Source organism: Bidens hawaiensis, unplaced genomic scaffold, assembly GCF_021521415.1.
Source record: "Bidens hawaiensis isolate Kalapana, Puna unplaced genomic scaffold, B.hawaiensis_p1.1 tig00052599_1, whole genome shotgun sequence".
Classification (NCBI taxonomy): domain Eukaryota; kingdom Viridiplantae; phylum Streptophyta; class Magnoliopsida; order Asterales; family Asteraceae; genus Bidens; species Bidens hawaiensis.
In genome coordinates this window covers 16897-40509 of record NW_027506228.1, presented here as the reverse complement: position 1 = coordinate 40509, position 23613 = coordinate 16897, and the positions used below count along the sequence as shown (strand labels likewise).

The following is a 23613-nucleotide window of genomic DNA, read 5'->3' as shown; positions in this document are numbered from 1 at the left end:
GAAAAAAACCGGTTTTTAACCGGTTAACCGGTTTTTTTATAACGGTCAAAAACCGGTTTATAAAAAAACCGGTTAACCGGTTTTTTTATAACCGGTTATTTATTAAAAAAAACCGGTTTTTTTTATAACCGGTTATAAAACCGGTTTTGGCTCTAAAAATTGTAACCGATATACAAACCGGCGGTTTGTAAACCGGTCAAACCGGTTTACAAAAAACCGGTTTTCTTAAAAACCGGTTTCCGGTTTAAACCGGCAAACCGGTTCGAGGACCGGTTTTTTTGACCACCTCTAGATAGATCTACGGATTATTATTATTATTTTCTGGGTAAATTACTTTTGAGTAAATCTAGTTGTGGATTTTGTAGAGTTTGGCTCTGTTGGGGGAAATGGTGTTTTTCATTGGGATGAAGAACTCCACACGAAGATATGTGAATGCGAGTAAGGGTGGTTACAAATTAAAGGCATTTTGAAAGGGAATTGCATCTGTTCAGGAGATAATTTGGTGGTTGCAACAAGATTGAATATTGTAATTCGTTTCGCTTTATTTTGTCTTATTGCCATATAATTTATCTCATGTGATGAATTAGAGGTAAATTTTATGTCTTTTTGCTTAGCTTGATTAATTATGTCAACTTCAATAACCTACATTTTTAATTTTTGGCATGTGCAGTGCATATTTCACAAATATGTTGAATTCAAACAACACTACAAAATATTGATGGATATAAGTAATGTGATGCAGTTGATAGTGCTAAGGATTCAGGGTCTTATTGATCTTATTTGTCTTCTTTACATGGCATTTCTTAGGTAATATTCACTTTTACATCTGTCGAAAACAAAGGGTTAGAAATGTATGCAATTATTTTCTTACTTGCAATCAATTACTAACTGTGAATACTGTGTCATCAACAGATGTATTAAAGACGTTTGGTGATGGTCTTACCAAAAAAGAAGCCAAAACATGGACAAACGAATTGTGGTGTTCTTGGGAGCTGTTACAGAAAGCTTCACTCCCTCATTGCTCACTCCTAGTCAATGGAAATGGAGAAAGCTTCACTGCCTCATTGTTCTGTCCTGTTCAATGGAAATGGAGCTTGCTTTATGATGAGGACAGTCCCATTTGGTAGCCTTTTGTAAATAAGTAACTAGGACTTAAACTTAATTTAGCTAAATGATGTTATCGACCACTTTTTGTAAATGACTAAAGATGGTTGCTCTTTAGGACAATGGTATGTGGCTTATGTATCCTTTTGTAAAAACTCCAATGACTTCTATAAAACTACTATAAAGTATGTTCATGCAGACGAAGTATTAGCTTGGCACACATTGTATTAATGTAAAAGCCATCGGAACAAAACGCTACACCCGACCCGCCGCAACGCGGCGGGCTTGAATACTAGTTAAATAATATTTTTAAACATTAATTTTATTATTTTTTTTCTGGTAATATTAAATATTTTAAAGTAATTTTAAATAATAATATTATAAAATTAATGTATTGTAAAAGTAATTTATTAAATATTAAATAATAGTAAAAGTAAGTAATGATGTGGAGGTTTTTAATGGTTTATGGATAGAGTAAAAAGTGGGGGTTTTTTAAAAAAATGATTAAAGTATGATGTGACGATGAGGTGGAGGTTTGAATTGGTTTATGGGTGTGAATGCTCTTAGGCATGTGGTTTCTGCCTAAGTTGTTTAATGGTCCCCAAGACTCCAAGAGGCTTATTGGGCGTGTTCTGGCTTGATAAGGCTTTTGAACGATGTAATTAGTAGTTACAAATTATGTTTTTATCAAATAACTTTGTAGTATTTTGTCTCTTTTCGTTTCATATTTAAACCATTTCTAAACCATGTAAACACTTATATTTGTTTCGTCTTTCTCTTCTCGTAACCTTTTTTGCTTTTAAGAGTTTGTACGCTACAAATCACACATCAACACTCCTCTCTTCCTACCATCCAAACCAGACCCTGCCAGGTCAGTTTTGGCATGGTTGTAGCCAAATATGCAAAATTACAAATCAGTCCAAGCCGGTCTTGGCTAGGTCAAACCGCCTTGGCATGTTGGTGATGAAACACGCATAAAAACATGCAATTCATAGAATAGTTATTGGGAGATGAGTTAAACATAAAGTGTCCAGAAAAGAACACAGCATTCTTAACATTCTCATAACCCTTTTCGAGTCGGTCTCGTTTATCAGGATTTGCATCGACCACTCATGAACTTTGCTTCTCTCTTCTCATTAGCTCCACAAACTGATCAAATACTGCACATTATATGAAGAATGTTAGGTGCATACACACTTATTAGAATTAGGAACAAAGTAAAGGATTAACACGCACCGAGGTCTGAATCATGAGGTCCTGGAGACGCTTCGGGATGGTACTGAAGAGACATGAGTTTTTGTTGAGGAAAGACGAGACCGGCACAGCTTCCATCATTAAGATTCACATGTGTCACTTCCACCCCACTCGGTAGTGACTCTGGGTCAACCGCATAATTATGATTCTGCAACATAAGTTTTTTTTCATCAAAGTAACTGAAATGAACCCGAATGATACAAATAATGTTATAAGAGTAAATTAAGCTTTTGGTCCCTATAGTTTAGCATGTTTAACCCTTTTAGTCCAAATAGATATCTTTAGACAAATGACCCGAGGTTTAAACTCTATAACCCCATCTATTTTTCTGTTAAATCTGATCATGTGCCGTGAAGTTTAAAGAAAATTTTGTTCTCATGTGAGGGGCGCATGATCAGATTTAAACCTCAGGCCACGATATGTCAAAAGATTCCTTTTTGGACTGAAAGGGTTAAACTATTCAAACCATGGAGACCAGAAACGTAGCTTGCTCAAGTTATTATTATTAAGTACCTGTGCGCTGATCTCAACACTTCCTTTCCTAATATTGCGAACGGGATGATTTCCACCATGATGACCAAACTTCATTTTATATGTTTTTCCACCTAATGCTGACCGAGCAACTGATGACCCATGCAAATGCCAAAAATAGGAACCTTGCCGATAATTTCCTTGACGGTTTCAACTGCATAAGAAACTGCAGACGGGTCACCTGGCCCGTTGCTGAAAAGAACTCCATCTGGGTTCATTTTAAGAGTCCCAGTTGCAGGCCATGTTGAGGGCACAACGGTAATTTTACAGCCATAAGATGCTAACCGCCTCAATATATTGTGCTTGATACCAAAATCATAAGCCACCACCTTCATTCAAACACAAAAGAAAATTAAACAAGTTAAACTATAAGAATCTCGTTCCTGAATCCTTAACGAGTTTAGTATAAAATACCAACATGGAAAGTTTCATTGCGTCTTCGGTTGGAATTAAAATCCCATTCCAAACCAGTTTTCTCAACCCATTCATAAGGATTCTTTCAGGAGACACTAGAGATTAAATCCACACCTGCAAAAAATGTGAAATTAAATGCATTCGCCTCTTTAACAAGACAAACAACCAAACACAAACAATTAAACGATCAGAGTTTTCTTGTTTGTGTTCGCTAAGAAAATGAATGTGTTCCTGTTCGCTAAGTTGTAATATCGGTGATCATTTTAATTTCATAAAACTAGACTAAATTGCAATGGACCTAAAAACCTAAGATAAACATATAAACGAATGTAAATGAACATAAATGGACGAGTTTGTTCGTTTAACTAAGTGACAAACAATGTTGTTCGTGTTCTTCATTTATTAAATAAAACGAACTTCTTGCCGAACGGTTCACAGAAAATTCATTAAACGTTCGGTTCGTTTACAGTCCTGAAGGCTATAATTACCAACAATATCCCATGTGCGGGACATCTCCAAAAGCTGCTCATCTGTTTTGGACTCTACTGTACTCAAAACACCAATCAAGCTTCCGTCTTCGCATAACCGACGTGTAATTGCACGAGTGTCAACATCATCTGTTGCATAAGAAACAACAGAACAACCATCAGTGGTGGATCTAGACATCCATTTTAGGGGTAACGTTCATTTTTTTTTACCATATTTCACACAATGTAAACTAGGGCCTTTGCCGAGAATCGTGAAAATTTTTTAGGCCGAAGGCGAAAAAAAACCAGCCCTTAAATTAGTGGTGTAATTGGGTTTAAACATTAAAAATACATATTTTTTAAAATATATATAATTAAAAAATAAAAATTCAGGCCTATCGGGGTGTCGGGTCGGGATTGGTCGACCACCCGGCCATGCCTCATAGCCGCCCTTGATGTATAGAAACACGATAATAAATAAATTTAAACACATATGGTGCAAATTTCTTCTATTCGGTTTTTAAAAGCTTTAAATCAAGACATTACATCCTCTTCTTTACTTTATCAAGCGTTTCACTTTCGATCGCACAAATTAAAGCATTGTTCAAATACTCATCACCCATTCGGTTGCACAAATCCATCTTGATAAGCTTCATTTAGAAAAACATCTTTCAATGGTTGCCGTTGCAACCGGTAAAAACCAACGCTAGCTTCAATATTCGATAAAACCAAAGGAAAATTGGGTGTATTCTGTTTCCACCATTACACGAGCAAGGTCACACATTATACTCATTTTTGCAAATTTATCATCTTCCTTTAAAGGGTGATAAAAGGTCATAAGATCATCACCGAAATACACCATCTTTCTTCATTACTAAAATCATTCAGACGCATCTCATAAAATGACACTATCTTAGATATATCAAACTTAGAAAATAAATTGCAAGGATTTAAACCAGACATATTTTCTAACAAACTAGTTGAGACCTCACCGAATCTATTTTCATGTTCTTGATTTGCATATCCAAAATCATATTAAAAACTTCAACCTCAAAATGGTGTTGAGTGGTGGTGTCGGGTGCAACGCCGTTTGATGTCTGGCTAGTTTTCAATTTCCGAACAATGAGTATTATTTTTGAAAAATGGTTAATGGGTTTTAATTGGTTTGGGCTTTAAACTTTGGTTGGGGCTTTTATTTGGTTGAACTTTTAAATTGGTTGAGGTGTAAAACAAATAGGGGCAACGTCATATTTTTTCAGGGGTAACGAAATACGAAAACCTGCCTAAAAAATAATTTTCTACACTATCGGCGAAAAGTTGAGGGCAGCGGAGGTTACCCCTGCTAAAGAGCTAGGTCCGCCCCTAACAACCATAATAACCATAATTTATAACCTTATAAAATATGAGACGGAGAACATAGTCACATACATATTCCCATGATGTTCCTTTTCGACAAATAGTCAGAAAGTGATTCCGTGCATCTATAGTTTGAAGTGCTGAGGAACACATTTCATCAACCAAAGTCAAAATGGGTTGACTTTCAAAGTAACTAAACAAAACCATGTAACATAGCATGTTTTCATACCTTTAGTACTTTCATGTTTTAACTCATTTAGTTTATACATACTATCTCTACGTTTTAAGAGCATTTCGCCCTATATACCTCTGATATTATTAGGTCCGGTGCCCCACATACCTCGGATATTGTTAAGGTCTGGTGCCCTACATACCTTGGATATTATTAGGGTCTGGTGCCCTTCTTCTCATTCCATACAATCATACAACCATACATATCTTTTCATATGACCATGCATACTTTACCATACAACTATACATACTTTACTTATCTTTTGTTATAAATATATATTCATATACATCTACGTACATACTCTTAACTATTTCGGTATCATTCAAATATCATTCATAAACATTCACATAGCATACACTTAGCACTTGAGGTAAGTGTATTTACTAGACACCTAGGAGTATGCACACAGCCCCAAAAACATAATAGAGAAAGAGGTTATAAACTCACCTGAATCCCGTTTCCTCTCGGAGTTAATGGTGATGCCCTCTCTTCAACTGAGCACGACTAACTATTTAACAAGTTACAAGCATCACTTAGCTACTCCTAACTAGATTATATTATAGGTTAGTGAAGTCCCTAACTAACGGGGGTCCGGTGGTAACACCCCTGGCAGCGGGACCTAGGGGCGGCAGCCCCTAGAAAAGTCCAAGGGGCAGAGCCCTAGCTAGGGTCGAGCTGACTTATTAATGAAAATTTTTATTTCATTAATAAGCCTTCATTAAAAATTCATCGAAAAAACTGACTTTTTTTATGATTTGAGCTAAGTCCATTTTAATCGAATTCAAACCAATCAATTTGAGTTTCAAAGTAATCAAGTCAAGTCAAGTCAATCGAGTCGAGTCAAGTCAATCCAATTGAGTCGAGTCCTTCCAATCGAGTCGAGTCAATCCAATTGAGTCGAGTCATCCCATTTCGACTCGATTTGTTCCAATCAAATCGACTCTTCCCATTCGACTCGATTCGTTCGAACGAATCGAGTCATCCCATCCGACTCTATTCGAAACTTGTTTTTCGTGCCTTTCCGTTCTGGTCACTTCCTTACGTCCCGTTATGCCTGTTTTACTAATAAAACGAGTTCTGGGCCGTAACAAGTTCATTCTCTTGCTTAACATGGTCTGAATACCACTAGTTCCACCCCGACTTAACCCAACAACATGTTTACCAAAAGTTTATGCTTTTTCTTACCTATAAGGCCCGATTTGCTTAGTATCGAATCTTAAAACAACCGACATAAAAAACCTAACCTTTATATTAAGGACTTACCTTGCGAGTTCTAGTTGGTTCGGATCTGGACCAACACGTGAATCTAGACGTATTTTCTTGTTTTTTGATGGTGCTTGAACATGAAATCTCCTTGGTTTCTCTTGGATCTCGTATCCGGATGAGAGGCAGGAGTGTTTGTGCGTGTTTTTGAGTGTGTGTGTGTGTATGGAGGTAAAGGTGATGGAAATGAGAAGTTAGGATTTTAGGGAGGTTAAGTAGTTAAATACTCCAATCCCCTGGACCTTAGGCCCGCAACCATTTCCAAGTCCATGTATTACGCCTAAGCCTACCACTCAATCCTATTATTATTTAACATACTTAAATAACAACACACATTTTAAATAATAAAACTTTCTTTATTTATTATTTTCAAACAACGAATGTTACACATTCAAAATTTAGAATCTTTACAAAATGAAAAATGAAGAAGTTTGTGTGCATATATTTTCTATTAGAAAATTGTTTTTCATAATTTTTAGATATTTGACAATATGGTGTTCCTGATAGTTATCACCATTCATTTTATGCAAGTATTTAACGTTAGAATTACTTATAAACACAGTTTTGTAGGTCCCGAAGGGGTGGATCTAACAACTATCTTGGATCAACCAAACTTGGTGCTAGTGGAATATCACACCAAGTCACCTTAGGTCTCGGATCTTGTACTTTTATGTTTGACTTTTGTTAGAAAGAGAAAAGATGAGAGGATAAGAATGACCAAAAGCTTATTTCTCATGGCATGCTTCCTATTTTATAGGAAGCATGCATGAGAAGTTCTTTCATTTCATAATGCCCCAATGGGCTTCTTTACATGGCCTTAGGCCCAATAACATACAAAAACAACACATACAAGCCCAATACATACATTCCAATACAAAAGACTTAACACAAACAAAACGGGGCCCAACAATCTCCCTCTAGTCTTTAGTATTGGAAGCCGTCTGGTGTCCGTATTCCAGAATGCCTTCCTTAGATAGTGGAATCTCAACAAGTCTCTTGACGAATTTGTTGAAAGCATCAACTATCCGGTCAGTGTTTTGACGGCCAATGTCTTTAACCTTGGACAGGGGTGAGTTGTAGAGCTTCAGAATATCCTCCTTGCTTAGCCCCATCAACTCGTGCTTGTTAAATACAAGAAGTTCATGCATATCTTTGCAATGTATGACGGCTTCACTCGTTGTGTTGTCGAGCTCCCAACCAATAAACTCTCAGAAAAGGTTTGGAGTATATGGTTCACCATGATAGACGATGAGACTGTCTTGGGAAGCCCAAATCTGTAACACTGTTGTAGGTTCCCTGGACGGATCACACGAGATATCGCGGTCTACTCAGGTGCGGAATCCCTGCGTAGATCGTTACGAGTGTAGAAAGCAAATCAAACCAACACGATACGATAAACGAACACGTTATATTGATAACCGAACACGTGATACGATATCACTATTACAGACTCACGTTACCGAACAAACTCGATTCATTGAACAACTAACTGATTGATTCAACTCTACGATCAACCTAAACCAAGCCGTAGGCTTGAGTATAAATACACGACAACTTCGCCTGACATGTTCAGGCGAAGTTTTCCATAACTTCTCTTGTTCAACAAGTTCGCCTAGGCGAACTTGTTGACAACTTCGCTTTAAACAAAAACATAAATAACAATACAGACTCGATTACAGACACTAGACTATGAACTACTGACACTCATGCACCAACAGACTCCCCCTTGGCAGTAGCTTCATATCTTGATCTTTAAGCTCTTGTCTTGTAATCCTGTATCTTCACGCATGCACTCCTTCTCTAACACATACCGTGACTACTCGCTGATATTTCCTTGCTTCATCCTTCCAAGCAGGAATATAGAATATCTTCTTTTCATTCAACACTTGCAGATCAGCTTTCGATAAGTTAACAAGATGCATCGGATCATACACCCTCAGCACTTCTTGTTCGTCTTCTTCTTCCATCACGGCTTCAGCAGTCTGGCAATCAACGTACCACCATTTTAGATTCTTCAACACATCTTGAGGCATAGTCTTCATTGGAACCTCCTTGATGCATCGATCACATCATCTTCATCATCAACCATCACCACCTCATCACCACCAACTGCACCTGCAGACTCCCCCTGAGCTGTGGAAGTCCCAAGAGCTTGAGTAGTTCTTGGCAACTCACCACCTGCACCTTTCGGTGCATTGGGATCATCGTCTCTGTCGTTTTTCTTCTTAGTCCTTAACTCGTCGCCTCTACAGCCTGTCTCCCCCTGAGATGCCAAGAACGCCTTCATAGCATCTATAATCCTCCCATGCTCAACCAGGAGGGACGACTGTAGTTGATTTTCTGCTACAAGGCGTTGAATAGCCTGGGTCTGGATAAAGTTGATCCTTGATTGCTCTGCCACGACCCGCTCAAGTGCAGCTATTCTCTCCGAGTCTGAGATGGTTGCATCGAAATCAAATCTCATATTAGATGTATCTGGAGTATACTCAGCAGGGATTTCGAATGCAACTGGGACTTCAGAAGCAGTTGTGGACGTAACCGCAGGTGGTATCGTGACCGACAACCCTGCAGTTGCGACGACCGTCGACTCTACAAATTGTGCCACCACCTCTGAAGGAGTAAGCGTTGGAGGTGGTAACGACACAATCTCCGGAGTCGTCGTCTGTAGTGTAGTGGATGAGATGCCGACGGCTGATGTAGCCACCCCAGGAACATCTGCGGCGCTTGTAACCTGTACAGAAGTAGGAACAATTGACATACCTGACAGTGCAGATGGAGCAAAACGCATGACTCGTGAAGTCTCTCCAGCTCCCATACCAGCACCTGTCCTTTCACGTCGTGAACGTCTGATCAACTTGTGTATATCCTCTTCTTCTTCAGACTCAGTATCATCAACTGTCCTCTTCCTCTTCCCCAACGTCCTCTCACGTGTCACCAACATCCTCCTCGCTTCATCCATCACATCGTCAAGATCTGAGTCAGCCACAGTCGTAGCTGCTCTAGTTACACTCACTTCCCTAACCTGTGCAGCAGAGACCTGCACATCTTCTTGTGGATCAAAACGATCCATGTCGAAGAATCCTTGGCCGCCAAATGCAGCATCAAGGTCTACATCCTCTTCAGCCGGCACAACAGGCGCAGCAGGTACAGCTCGAGGTGCTCCCGCCTGTCGTGGTTGAGGATCTCTGAACTCGTCCCCAGCAGCAGGAACATACCCCGGGTTTATTAAGAACCCAAAGAGTGGAGTATGCCTTGGACGCAGTTCAGGCTTGCTCCTCGCACTGGAAGTGCGACATTGAGCAAAGATACGCTTGCTCACACTCTCCACGTATCTTATCGGGCGTCGTTGAGGCAAATTCGGAGCCACATGGTTCAAGATCATCTGGATGAATCTTGGATACATAATGAACCGCTCCCGAGCTATCGCCCTCCTCTGTCTGTCGATCTCGTAAAAGACCATCTGACTAAAACTATAACGTTTGTTATAAGTCAGAGCAGTCATTGCTGACTGCATGGTCGCACCCATACCATCAGTGCCCGCCTTCCTCCCAGACATACACATAATCATGACGTGCATGAGGAAGCGCCACTGATCGAGCAGGAACCCCTTCCGTCTCTGGGTATCGCCCAATGGACCAGAATAGCCCATTCGTAGAAACGCTCCATCACGAAACGGAGCCACAAAGTCAGTCGGGTCGTCCCGAGTCTCCTCTCCAAAGCGTAACGCCACCCGTATCTGTTCAGACGAGAACTGAACTTCTTGGTTGTTGACTGTTGCTCTCATGACCGGGGCTCAACACGACAATCATACTCCACCGTCTGCCAGAAATCCTTGATATTGGGTAAGGATATCGGCAGAGTCGTCGTGATTGCGTGAAATATCCTCGAGCGAATGAGGAAAGAAATGATCTCACGGTAGTCCTCTACGCCGCTCGCTTCCGGGTCTAAGGTAATGTACATATTGTGACCCGGGAAAAAATGTCTCTGGTTATCTCCGTCATCGCCTCCAGCACCTCCAGCACCAGCTACTACAGCCATATCTGCAACAAACGAACCAAGTAAGATAAACATTAAAGCATAACACAAGTTCGCTTATTACCATGAGCGAAGTTGTGATAAAGACTGTATAGGCGAAGTTAAAGTTTGGGCGAAGTTGGAAACAACTTCGCTTCAGCTTTAAGTTCGACTAAAAATTATTAAGTTAAAAAGGTTCCAGGCGAAGTTAAAGTTGGGGCGAAGTTGGGAACAACTTCGCTTCATCTTTAAGTTCGCCTCACCACAACATCGCCTCAGGCGAATTTAAGTTTCAGGCGAAGTTGAGCATCAGGCGAAGTTACGGATAACTTCGCCTCAGGCGAATTTAAGCTCCAGGCGAAGTTAAGGATAACTTCGCTTAAACCTTAACTTCGTCTGAATCTGAAACGGCGACAGTAAGGTTAATCGAAATCCGGAAAACCGGTGTTTCGATTAACTTTGACGATTGAGGAGGCTCAAACACATGATATTAATGATAACTAAACGACCAGGTTGTACATGAACACGTAAAACAAGTTTTGAAATCGGGTATAGGTTTCGAACATCCGAGGTCGTTAACCGGGTGTCGAAACAACCTAGGATTAACAACATCGAACATCGAGTAAAAGATATATAACCCAAACACACCTTTAAATCGGTTTGAGATCGAAGAAAGAAAACAAGTAGGATCAGTATATAAGTTCGCTGTGTAAACGGAGGATATAAGTTCGAGGGTAAGTTCGCTGATCAGAGAAATAATGAACTGTTTGACTCTTGAAAATCCTTATATAGGGGCGAAGTTATACAGGCGAAGTTACGGATAACTTCGCCTAGGCGAAGTTATCCACAACTTCGCCTGTTCAACAACATCGCCTATATTTACAAAATTTAACCTTATAATTTTAACATTTTTTCAATCAAGTTATAAAACTTTCCTTTATGAACTAAATGACACGATTAAGTCCAAGTAACCTTTTATAAAAGCATACAACTACATAAAAAGAAAACTTTTAACAATTTAAGTATAAGGGATCAAATTTCAGTCTCGATAGGGACTGCTACGTTTTAGAAAAGATCCGAACATGAATCATACTAAGTATGTGACTGTCACATAGATCCGTGTTTAGCTGTATTATGACATAAGGAAACAGGGTGTAAGCATGTAATATACTTAAGATGGTTTTCATCGTTTCTGTGATACGAGTTAGGTTCAATTATGCCTCAAAATTTAAGTGGGCAACAACTCAGAAATATTGATGCCTCCTATCTATCCTCAAAGCGTATTTGGCTTTCCCCAAGTCACCCCGAATTGACCTCGACCCATAGTGTCTGATTAAGTTTGTAATTACTCTTCATCTGCTTCCCGTTCTCCTTCTTACTCTATGATTGAGAAGTCTTGACATTTTCAGCTATAGAATGTTTCATTAACTCAAAAAAATTTTTATTTTTTTTAATAACTCACAAATTTACATAGACTTCAGAGTAGTAAACCAACTGCAAGTCCCGAATCTGGATCACTGCAGTTTCTTGAAACGCTATCTTCACGGGAATCAGAACACACATGGGCTCGTGTATGACTGGGTAATAGCTTTTCTGCCTATCACTTGGAAAGATAAAAATGAAGACAAGCAAAACTCTTAAGGAGTTTCCACGTAAAATCAAGTAAATTTAGTTTGTATCACGTCTACTTTTACGCACCATAAAAAGTTACCTTGACATACAATGACTGTCCTAAAGCCTTTTAAGCCTAATAACTTCACTAGTTAAGCACACAGAATTAGTATATCTATCATTTTCCAATGTTGGATCAAATTTTCTGTTTAACATAGCAAACGTACTTCTTACGAAGTAGTAGACTTGAAAAATAATTTCATTTCCCTTTTTTTTTTCAAAATTTTAACATTAATCGCCCCGACCAAAACAAAGTCTTCAGGTAAACGGCTATCCCGAAGATCCAATGGATCAGCTGGACCGACCACATACTAGTATGTGTCCTTATAACTAAGTATGATCGACTAATTTTAAGCGAAAGAATGAAAACTCATCATAAACCGCCCCGGTCACAATCAGTAATCTGGTTAATGGCTATCCTCAAAATCTACAAGTAGAAAATGAGGACCAAAACATATCCGAAGACAAGTCCTTCAAACTGATGTAACCGACATATTTTTAAGCGACAGTGACCCCCTTTTTTTTTTAAATATTACAAGAAAAGCATGGTTACTCGGGATTGATCATCCCATTTAGCTCGATAAGGTTTTGAAATCTTGTTTTATCAAACGCTTTAGTATAAAGATCAGCGAAATTATCAAGCGTATCTACCATTTCAAGCACTATCAGTTTCTTCTCAGCACAATCCCGTATGAAATGATGACGTATGTCAATATGTTTAGTTTTACTATGTTTCACGGGATTGTTAGTTACTGAGATAGCAGCTGTGTTATCAATGCAAATAGGAGTAAGTAAGAAATTCAGACCATAGTCGCGCAACTGTTGTTGAATCCAAAGAACCTGGGAGCAGCAGTTGGATGCTGCCATGTATTCTGCTTCACAGGTTGAAATTGCGACCGAAGTCTGTTTCTTGCATTGCCACGACACCAATCTGCCACCAAGAAACTGACATCCTCCTGTTGTTGACTTCCGACTCTGATTGCACCCACCATAATCAGAGTCTGTGTAGGCGACTAGCTCCAAGTCTCCTCCTCTCGGGTACCACAACCCCAGCTTCGGTTTGCCCTTGAGATACCGCAAGATCCTCTTCACACCTTTCATGTGAGATTCCTTTGGGTTTGCCTGAAAACGAGCACAAAGACAAACAGCAAACATTATATCAGGCCTAGAAGCAGTTAAGTATATTAAAGAACCTATAATAGCCCGATACTGAGTTGGGTCCACATCTGCATCACCGTCTGACTCAGCACCCAATTTGTGATTGACGCAGATTGGAGTGTCGAATGGAGTGCTGTCCTCCATCTTGAATCGTTTGAGCGCTATCTACAACCCAATCATGGACATACTTGGTGATCACCAAGCAATAAGAAGTTCCTCCAAGACTTTTTGCATTCACGGGACCGAAGAGATCCATGTGAAGCAACTCCAGAGTACTGGCAATTGAATTGACTTTCTTGGTGAGATGGGATTTCTTGTGCTGCTTTCCCTTCTTGCACGCTATACATTTATCTTCAAAATTGAAATTTTTCAAGGGAACGCCCAGCACAAGCCCATTCCTGACAATGTGGTTCATCTTCCGAAGATGAATGTGCCCCATTCTCCTATGCCACAATTCGGACTCTGTTTCACTCGCTTTTGTCATAAGGCATGAATCTGCCGTGGCCATTTCAGTTGATCTCATATCCATAGTGTACGTATTTCTTTCACGTGGAGCCTTCATCAAAATCCACTCCTCAGGTATCTGAAAACCTGGTTTCAACACAATCGCCTCGTTCTTTGTAAAATGAACGGTGTACTCCTTATCACAAATCTGCGACACACTTAGCAGATTGTATTTCAATTCTTCTACAAAGTTAACATTCTCCAATGTCATCTTTCCGTTCGACACCGTTCCCTTTCCAGTAATATTGCCTCCACTTTCTCCGGCAAAACTTACTCTCCCTCCTTGAACAGGTTTCAAATTGTGTAACAAGTATTTGTTACCCGTCATGTGCCGGGAACAGCCGCTATCTACAACCCAAAGATTGTTGGCAGCCCTGTTCAACTGTTCCTGCACAATAAAGCTAAAGATTAGAATTTAGGGACCCAAGACCAATTGGTCTTGGATCTATACATCCCAAACTTTGGCTTTCCAAAGTTAGTATCTCGATAACTCCTGTAAGTCCCATTAGGATATCTTATTGAAGATTGATTGTAAGGCCTTCCAAACCTTTGAGAATTGAAAGTATTATAGCTTGTGGTTTGGTTATTAGAAGAGTAAAACTGAAATTTATTTCTATGAAAACCTGAATTAGTTACATTTTTGAATTTTGAATGGTTTTCATTTTTAGCAGTATAATAATTACCATTAAGCTTATGCTCAGTTTTAGTAGGCCTTACTCCTCTGAATCGCTGCTTCAGAGGGCAATCTGCAACTAGGTGCCCTAATTGATTACATCTAAAACAACACCTATGCTTAGCCTTTTTATCAACAGGTGTTTTAGATGTCGAGGCTATATTACCGCCCGTTTGTCTCACATATGGTGGGACGTACGGATTTAGTGGAGTACTCTTTTTATTCGTTTTATCTTTTTCTCCACTCTTGGGTAACACAACTTCCTCTTTTGCCTTACCAGACTCGGATGACTTATCCGAATCTGATGAGACTGGACTTTGAACAGAAATTTCAACACTTGAAACAGGCGAACTTGTTTCACCTTCACTAACATTTGGTTTTTTGACAGTTACTTTAATTGGCACTGCCTGAGCAACCTCAAAATCAATAGATTTCTGAACACTAGGGTTAAAAGTGTAATTGTGATTGTACGGTGGTGGAACCTCATGATAACCGATTCCTCCTCTCTTAGCAGAGGAACCTTGATCACTAACAAGGTGATCAAGAATAGCAGAAGAATTTCTGAACTGCTCCAGTTTTCGATTCAGTTCCACCACTTTCACCTGGTGGTCAGCAATCTGTTTTTCTCTCTCAGCAATTAGTTTGGTCTTTTCTTCCAAAACCTCATAACTTAAATCAATCACTTCAATTTTTTCAGCAAGTTTAGTTTTTAAACTTTTAACATCTTTTTCACAAGCTTTTATTTTAATTTTATAATTATTTTCTCTTGATTTAATAAAGTGATGATCTTCTTTTAAGGTTTTAAATTCAGCATCCAACCTAACATACTGATCAGTTATGGTTGCTAGTTGCTCAGACAAGTTCTCACATTTTGAACATATAGGTTTAGAACATACCTTGGAGAGCTGGTCATTGTCATCTGCCATAAGAGCTTTTTCTTCTTTGGTAGCCCTCTCACTTTCTTCAGTTTCAACCTTTGCCAAATTTGCCTGCTCAAAAGTTTCTTTAGAAAGCAGGTTCCAGTTGTATTCACCATCTCCTCTGGAAATCATGGCACTGTAATCTCTTCTTCCCTCATTATGCGGTGTAGACTTACCTTGACTTCGTTCTACACGCTCATTCCTACATTCTTTTGTGAAGTGACCGTTTTGTTGACAATTGTAGACCTTACCTTTGACTTGTTGAACCCTGGTCTTCCTCCGACAAACTTTCTACCGGTCTTATTTATAAACCTCTTCACCCTCCTTACAATCATGGCCATCTGCCATTGTAGATCCATTTCTTCCATATCGTCAGCATCAATCTGATCGTAATCTTCATCCAACATAGCTGGATCAACAATCTTCCCTTGAATATAGTTCTCATAGGAAGCAATGAAAGAAGCATAGAGGCCAAACTGCTCTTCAGCAGACTTGACACTCATAGGCATCTTGGAGTAGTTGTTGCTGGGAGCACTTGAAGAGCAACTACTCTTGCTTGCCTGGGGTTGAGAACCACTAGATCCAGCTGCTACATAGCAAACATCCCCATTTGTGTTAACTGACACATGCCCCTCATGTGATGAGTTGGGGCCCGACTCTCCCTTCGAGTAGTAAGCAGCTGATTCAGTCTTTGAGCCTGAGCTAGTGTTGACTTTAGCTCCATACATACTTGGATCTTGAACCTGATCCATAGATGTCTCCTTTCTTACCATGTTAAGCTCAAAGGTTCTGAGCTTGTTGACTGCCGTTTTTAGATCATATATGGGAAAGTCCTTGTCTTCCCTCATCAGCACAGTGTACATCTCCCATTTTGGTGGGAGAGCATCCAGAAGCTTCTCAACTATCTCTTCTTCTCTGTAAGAAATGGAATAGTTGCTCAGTTCAGTCATCAGATGATAATATCGAGTGATGATATCATCTAATGATTCATTCTTCAAATACTTGAAGACTGAGAACTGGGTCTTGAGCAGTTTTATTTTTGAAGCCCGGATTCCTAAATTCCCTTCAAATCTGCTCTCAAGAGCTTCCCAAAGCTATCTTGCTGATGTGTACTTTCTAAACGTATGAAGGATTTCTTGTGGAAGAGCCATAGTAATAGCAGCATGAGCCTTGCTCTCGGCCTCATACATCTTTTTCTCTTCTTCTTCCATTTTACTATACTTCTTGATTTGGTCACGACCTTCATACTCCATAATTGGTGGAATATAACCATCCTGGATGCATACCCACATCTTCGCATCCTGGTATTTGACGTACTGTATGAACCGATCCTTCCATGCAACGAAATCGGTTCCCTTCAGCAATCTTGGGGCCTTAGTAGCTGACCCTGCTTCAACTTCCATCTTCACTAACTCAGAGATGTTGATCGACGACATCTTTCCCGAAAAGTAAGAAACCTGAAAAGTTAAAAGTTTTTTTTTTTCCGATAAAGTACTGAAGGCGAAGTTACGGATAACTTCGCTTAAAGTAGGCGAAGTTGTAGAGAACTTCGCTGAAGAACTTCGCTGATAACACTGCTGTATAACTTCGCTGATTCTTAACTTCGCTTGAGGTAAGCGAACTTAAGAGGTAGGCGAAGTTGTAGAGAACTTCGCTTGAACTAGGCGAACTTGATAATGTAGGCGAAGTTGTTGATAACTTCGCTTAACCTTATATCTTCGCCGAAACCCTACGAACAGTGACGGCAACTTCGCCTGATGAACACGAAGTTTCTGCAGATCTGTAAATCGGATTTTAACGAGGTTTTTGACGGTGTAAAGGCTTGAACACGATGGTAGGAGGTAAGAATGATCAAAAACACCAAAAACACGTCCCGCGAATAGTCGAAACGAGACGATTTCTACACCCGCGTGAATATCCCGAACCACACAATCGAGCAAACGCTCTGATACCAATTGTAGGTTCCCTGGACGGATCACACGAGATATCGCGGTCTACTCAGGTGCGGAATCCCTGCGTAGATCGTTACGAGTGTAGAAAGCAAATCAAACCAACACGATACGATAAACGAACACGTTATATTGATAACCGAACACGTGATACGATATCACTATTACAGACTCACGTTACCGAACAAACTCGATTCACTGAACAACTAACTGATTGATTCAACTCTACGATCAACCTAAACCAAGCCGTAGGCTTGAGTATAAATACACGACAACTTCGCCTGACATGTTCAGGCGAAGTTGTCCATAACTTCGCTTGTTCAACAAGTTCGCCTAGGCGAACTTGTTGACAACTTCGCTTTAAACAAAAACATAAATTACAATACAGACTCGATTACAGACACTAGACTATGAACTACTGACACTCATGCACCAACAACTGTAAAAATACCCCATCTAGTTTTGGGCCAAAAATGTAATTTTTAGAAGTTAAAGGGGTAAAAATGCCAAGTCTGAAAATAAAACGACTGAAAATGAAAATTCTGAACTTTATGCTTCTTCGCGCGTCGCGAAGATGCAAGGCTGAACAACTTCGCGTATCGCGAAGTTGTTAGCACACATTTCAAAGCTTATCCAGTTACGTGGCGACACGTGTCAGCACGGGGTTGGCATGAAAAATTGCGGCGCCGTCATGCATCTTCGCGTATCGCGAACCGACATAGCCTGCATCTTCGCGTATCGCGAAGATGCACAAGTCGAGGCTATAAATAGGCAGCTACGGGTTCAGCCCCATTCATCCCATTTTCACACTCATTCTCACATAGTTAGCCTAAGGAATCGTGCCAGAGAAGTCTGGGGTTCCGAGGGCTGTTCTCGCGAAAAAACGAGGTGTTGTTACGCTGTTAAACGAGCTGCTGATCTCGTAAACGAAGCACAAGTCGAACTGCTGCTGTTTTCTTAGTTTTACTTCCGTCTAGCCGACTAAGGGAGGATTAAGGTTAAGTTACTTTACTAGTTACTTTATTATATAGTTACTAGAACTTAGTTAATGGTATAGTCGTTAAACTGTCAATCTTTTCCAAGTAATGTTTTATAAAACAAAGACGTTGCTTCCATGTGAAGTAATACTATCAAAACTATTATTTTGACGGGCACGTAGTAACTGGAAGGGGGATATCATTAATAGACTCTTCTTGCCTAGGGAAAGCAATTCGTACACATCCCAATCAACCGTGGGACCCGTTTGCTTACCTGGAGAAGTTTGCTAACGTGATATCCTTTATTAGGCCAAAGCGTGCTATTCCAAACGTCATATGTAAATACAAAGTATTTTTATAAAAACGACTATAACTATACTAAGATTTTGTTAGACCTGAGAGTCTGCTGATCAGACCTCGAGTCTGCTGAACTGAATCAGACCTAAGAGTCTGCTAATCAGACCTCGAGTCTGCATAACTGAAACAGGCTTAAAGTTTGCTGAATAGTTATACCAACTAGGTACTTATGCATACCTATTATATATATATAGGTTAAGAGCATACCGAGGGAAGAATTCTGATATTACCAACTGATAATACAAGGTGAACACGTTAAACCTTTTATTGTCTAAACTAATTTTACTCTTGTAATAGACAGGTTGTTTATTGCAAAGAGGTTGATAAATTTTTATATGAGATTATTTCTCTAAAATCGTTATAATACAAAATAGATAATAAAAAGCAACTCAGACCGAATACACATGTGTGTGGATCCATACATAACTGATAATTGGCATACAAAACCAAGTCAGTCATAACCAGTTCTCCAACAGGGTTACATAGTCTAGGGGAAGGTTGTCCCCGAACAGGGGCTATGTACTTGGGGAACCTTTGAATTGTGTGTGTAGGGCAGTGGTACAAATCCCGGGAATGGACAGGCATTCCTGCTGAGCTTGTGAAACAGAAAACTATGTTTGTATTTAACGACTGTTATAAACTGTTTTATTGATTCAACATTTCACCAGTGTATAGCTGACGTGTTTTCCAACCAATGCAGGTAACTAGATGACAATAGACAGTATACAAGGATGAAAGTCATTAGAAGATCGCTCAGGATGGCTCAATTTTGATATTTATAAAATCCTTGTAATAATAATATCACTGTTTGTAAAACTAAAACCCGGGTATTTAATTCCCGAGTAATTTTGATAATGTAAATTAATATTTTAATATATTTAAAGACTTCTGCTAAAAATGAACCCGCTACTCTGATATATTTACAAAACCAAATACCAACCCAGGACGTCGCACCTAGGCCCTGGATCAGGGTGTGACAATATCTCCATATCACTCTTGGTTTTCCGGTAGATGGGTCGATCTCTCTTGGGTTCTTGAACTTCTTGCCCTTATTTACCTCAAAATCTTTATATCCCACCTTAGCTTGATGTTTCAGATGACGTGTCACCAGCCATCTAGATTCTCATCATAGTTTCCATCACCCACTACCTTTCTCATGTAATTGATGTCAAGTTCTAGCAGAGTATGCAGTTCTTTGTGGGTAAGGTAGATGAGATCTCCGCTCGCCTGACGAATAGCCCAACAACTATTATCTCTGTCGTATCTGATGTATACGTCTTCGTCATCCTCATCATCACTTTCATCATCACTTTATTCATCATCATCACCATCTTCACCAGCTTGCGCTTGTGGTTGTTCAACTTGAGAAAGTCCCAAGCTGGTTCCAACTACGCTTCTTGCTTGGCCGACCAGTGGTGCAACCCGACCCACTGTTGCCTCGCCTCCAGAACCCATCACAGGTTGATCATGAACTGCAACACTTGGACCAGCAGTGTGCGGCTGATCCACATTGTGCGTCTTCGATGCTGACTTCAAACTGCTAAACACTGAGTCCAATCTATCCTTCAAAGCATGAAAATCATCATCACACATACCCATGAGATCTGAAGCTGCTTGATACTTGCTCACCAAGTCTTCATTAGTCTTGAGCTGCAGCTGATTTAGACGATCGTGGGCGGCAATCTTAGCTTGGATAGCCTCAATCTCAGTTCTGAACGGCGTGTTTTTAGCAATGAGTGTACCGAGAGAGGTGGACGATGGTAATTGTCCCTCAAGCATAGATACCCTAGAGTTGGTGGCCTCCTTCTCAATATCCCATTTTGTCGTTGCGTCCTCAATCTTCTTAAACAAACGAGCCCCAAGAAAAGTGGCGACCGGTAAATTTCTCTCAAGTGTTTCCACTCGATCAACCACTTTTGAGCACTCAGCTCTCTAAGAGGCATTTCCAGCGCCTCTCTGTTGTGAAGTTTCTGTTGATGATTCACAGAGGTCTGAAGAAGCTTAATCCAGTCTCTTTGAGTTGCTATCAACGCTCCCTGCAAATCCCGTTGTTCCTCCAGAATCTCAACACGGTTTACCAAGTTTGCTTTCTCCTTGGCATCCTCAAGCTCCTTCTTCTTCTGAGTTTGATGTATTCAAGCAATACAGGTTCTCGCTCAGCCCTTTTTGCATTTTATTCCTCCAGGGCGATGATCTAATCGAGGATAGGATCAGCATATACTAGAGGCGTCAAGGACTTTCCTTTGGCTATGGGTTTTGGTGATAGGATTGTGGATGGTGGAGTGTCGGATAGGATGGGTGGTGAGGTTGATTGGAGTGCTAGGGTGATGGATTGGGTAGGCAGTGGTGAGGTTGTGATGGTTGGTGGTGTTGAGAATTGTGGTTTGGTGGCTTCAGGTTAAGTGGATGATGATGTAGGTTGTTTAGGTGGTGAAGATGTAAAGGTTTGGGTCCATAGGCTTGTGGATTTGATTGGTGTACTAAAGATGGATGAAGTGAATGGTGAGGTTGGTAAGGGTTTGGTTGGCTTTGGTTATTCGGGTGGTGTAGTGGTTTGAGGTTTTTGTTGTTATGGTGGTGGTGAGGGTTCAGGTGATTCATCTGGTGAGTCATGTAGCATGGTCTTGGTTGGTTTGGATTTGGCTTTGATTCTGGCCTTTGGTTTCTTGATTCTGGTCTTTGGTCTTCTAAGGTCTTAGCTAAGGTTTTGGGTGAAGCTATGTGTGGGTCAGGTGTAGAGGAAGGTTTATCTTTGCTGGAGAGCTTGACAATGAGCTTCGAAGACTTCTTGGAGTCTCCAAGCTTCTTCAAACGCTTCAAGGGTTGGCGTTCCTCTTCCTCCTCCTCTGCTTCCTTAGCTTGGCTAGAATGACCACCAACAGAAGGCTTGTCAGCAGCCTTCCTTTTCAGATCATGCTTGGCCTTTGTTCTATCCACAGGCTCCTCTTCAAACGAGTTAACCTCCTCGGCCGCTGCCTATGGATCAGAAGCCACGATCTCCCCACTTTCTTCTCCAGACTCATCCCCAGCAGTCTCTGTCTCTTCAAACAAAACAAACTTAGTTCCCGGCCTCTCACCTTGATAAATATAACACTTTCCTTTCGTGCTCAACATAAGACCAAACACCGTTTGCCTGATCATATTCACATGGTAAGGCTCTGGCAGTGTCTTCTTACCCTTCTTATCCTTTGCAAGCTTGTGTGGTGGCCTGGGTACATTTGGGAAGCATATCATCAAGAAATAGCTGCACGAACCGTGGATACATCAGCCACGTTGCCTCTGTAGTCGCATTTGCCAGCATGCACAAGAATAACATTAGGGAATAATTGAACTCTTCCCGGTATGTTAATGCGTACATGATCCGTACCCAATCTGCTCTCATACTATCAAAGCCACCTCGTAAATCCGATAGGCTGTGAATAATGACATGGAACAAGAACCTCCAATAAGGTGGGAGGTGCTTCTTCTCCAAACTCTTCCATTCCGTGTCATAACCCATATCAGTCACAAACCCACTGAGCTTGGCCTTATCCCCTTTCTCAAACAGATAATGCGATTCATCCTTAATCTTCAAGGCTCGTTTAATATCCCCTTCCTTAATCTTCAAAGTCTTTCCAGCCACCCTTGTTACAATCGATTGAGAATCATCTGCTGGTTTTGCGTTCACCCAGAACTCAGTCACCCATTTAGTGTAGATGGAAGGGTTGGCAGAAATAGCATACTCTAGTGGTGAATGTTTCAACCCCTTAATCATAGACGTAAACAACTATTTTTTCTGTTTTCCGACTCCTCGAGAGGACAAAATAGATTATGCAACTGAAATTGAATATTAAGATCATGAGAATCATCATTGATTAAAAGATAAGTTACATACAAATTTTTAAGTATGAACATAAATATATACACTTATACATAGTGGATTATACACAATTTTGTTTTAATAAGTTAATAAGTTGATTTTAGTTTATTAATAAGTTAATAAGTAAATAAGTCCATAATATATTGATTTTATATCTCCACATTGGTCCTTAGAGTCAAACAGTTCCTTATGTTCCAAAACAGTCTAGTAGTAGTTCAGTCTCAACATTCTGAAAATTTAGCTAAGTGTGAGAAATTCGAATGGAGAAAATTCGCATGAAGCTCCATTCGCTTCGCTTGAATGAACGAAGCGAATAAGATTTTCCATTCGCTTCGCATGGGGTTACGAAACAAATAACAGATCAGATTCGCATCGTATGTAGGTGCGAAGCGAACAGGCACTTCCATTCGTTTCGCATGCGGTTACGAAGCGAATTAGAAATTGAATTCGCATCGCATGGAGGTAGAGGTGCACAAATCGGTTTTTTTAAAAAAACCGGTTCGGTTATTAACCGGACCGGTTTTTTTGCCCGAAAAAAAACCGGTTCGGTTAATAACCGGACCGGTTAATAACCGGTTTTTGTATGTCAAAACCCTAACCGGTCTAACCGGTTAGGACCGGTTTAGAAACCGGTTAGAACCGGCGGTTTGTAAACCGGTCAAACCGGTTTTTAAAAAACCGGTTTTCGTAAAAACCGGTTTCCGGTTTAAACCGGCAAACCGGTTCCCGGGCCGGTTTTTTTGACCATCTCTACATGGAGGTGCGAAGCGAATAGGAAGTTTCATTCGCTTCGCATGGGTTTGAGAAGCGAATAAGATTCCCCATTTGCTTCACATGAAGTATGCGAAGCGAATTCCATTCCTTGCGAATTCCAATTCTTTGCGTATAAAACCAATTTTTCCCCTATTTG

The 23613-nt window shown here is 40.2% G+C and overlaps 1 pseudogene across 1 annotated transcript; it reads right to left on the bottom strand.

Annotated features, from left to right (window-relative positions):
• Positions 1 to 2203: 2203 nt before the first annotated feature.
• LOC143617163 (carbamoyl phosphate synthase small chain, chloroplastic-like) lies at positions 2204 to 20002 on the bottom strand (annotated as a pseudogene). The gene is made up of 7 exons (XR_013150781.1): positions 19953 to 20002; positions 5199 to 5266; positions 3792 to 3920; positions 3308 to 3417; positions 2872 to 3218; positions 2341 to 2506; positions 2204 to 2264 (listed from the first exon to the last, which is right to left on the bottom strand). The product of XR_013150781.1 is annotated as a carbamoyl phosphate synthase small chain, chloroplastic-like (transcript).
• Between the last annotated feature and the right edge of the window lie 3611 nt (positions 20003 to 23613).